This window comes from Arachis ipaensis, chromosome B6, assembly GCF_059453495.1.
Source record: "Arachis ipaensis isolate K30076 ecotype BB chromosome B6, ASM5945349v1, whole genome shotgun sequence".
Lineage (NCBI taxonomy): Eukaryota > Viridiplantae > Streptophyta > Magnoliopsida > Fabales > Fabaceae > Arachis > Arachis ipaensis.
This window is the reverse complement of record NC_142441.1, coordinates 102,779,998-102,781,232: the sequence shown is the minus strand read 5'-3', so window position 1 is coordinate 102,781,232 and position 1,235 is coordinate 102,779,998. Positions and strand designations below refer to the sequence as shown.

The window sequence follows — 1,235 nt, the reverse complement described above, 5'->3', positions numbered from 1 at the left end:
CTTCCTTTCTTCTTCTTTCTTGGTTTTCTCTTTCTTGTTTGTGAGCAGGAACAGATATAAAGAACCTATCTTTGATCCTGATGCTGAACCTGAGAGAACTCTAAGGAGGCGTCTACAGCAAGTTAGAGCACAACACTCCGGAGAAAACCTCACAGAGCTTTTCGAACAAGAAATAGAAAATATAGACATGGTACACAATCCTAATGGTGGAGGAGAGGCAAGAAAGGTCCTTGGATACTATACTGCACCCACTTTCGATTTTTATGGGCACAACATCTCCATTCCTGCTATCAATGCCAACAGCTTTGATCTGAAACCCCAACTGGTCACTTTAGTTCAACAGAACTGCCAATTCTATGGACTTTCACAGGAAGATCCAAATAAATTCTTATCTGAATTTTTGCAGATATGTGATACTCTCAAGGCTAATGGAGTGAGTCCTGAGGTTTACAAACTTATGCTCTTTCCTTTTTCTATAAGGGACATAGCTAGGGTATGGTTGGATTCTCAACCTAAAGAGAGTCTTGACACATGAGAGAAGGTGGTCAATGCATTCTTGACCAAGTTCTTTCCACCTCAGAAGTTGAGTAGACTTAGGGTGGAAGTTCAAACTTTCAGACAGAAAGAGGGTGAATCCCTCTATAAATCATGGGAGAGGTGCAAACAACTAATCAAAAGATGCCCTCCTAACATGATCTCAGACTGGACCATACTTGACATCTTTTATGATGGCCTCTCTGAGATGTCCAAAATGTCATTGGACAACTCTGCTGGTGGATCACTCCACTTGAAGAAAACACCTGAAGTGGCAGGAGAACTCATAGACATGGTTGCAAACAAACTAGTTCATGTACACTTTTGAGAAGAACCCTGTGAATATTGGGGTAGCTCAGAAGAAGGGAGTTCTAGAGGTAGACACTATAAATGCCATATTGGCTCAGAACAAGATCTTGACACAATAGGTTAATATGATCTCTCAGCATTTGCTAGAATGCAAGCTGTAGCTGGCAGCACTCAAGAGGCTTCCTCTGAAGGAGAAGCCTATGATCCTAACCAACCTATGATGGAAGGGGTAAATTATACGGGGAATCCCAACACTAAACTTTATGGAAACACCTACAACCCATCATAGAGGAATCATCCTAACCTCTCATGGAAGGATCAACAGAATCCTCAACAAGGCTTCAATAACAATCAAGGTGGAAGAAACTAGAATAGGTTTATTAACAAACTAT

General features: G+C 41.1%; 1 non-coding gene across 1 annotated transcript; it reads right to left on the bottom strand.

The window, feature by feature from the left end:
• Positions 1 to 589: 589 nt before the first annotated feature.
• LOC148562114 (small nucleolar RNA R71) lies at positions 590 to 698 on the bottom strand. The gene has a single exon (XR_015887493.1). It is a non-coding gene; the product is annotated as a small nucleolar RNA R71 (small nucleolar RNA).
• Between the last annotated feature and the right edge of the window lie 537 nt (positions 699 to 1,235).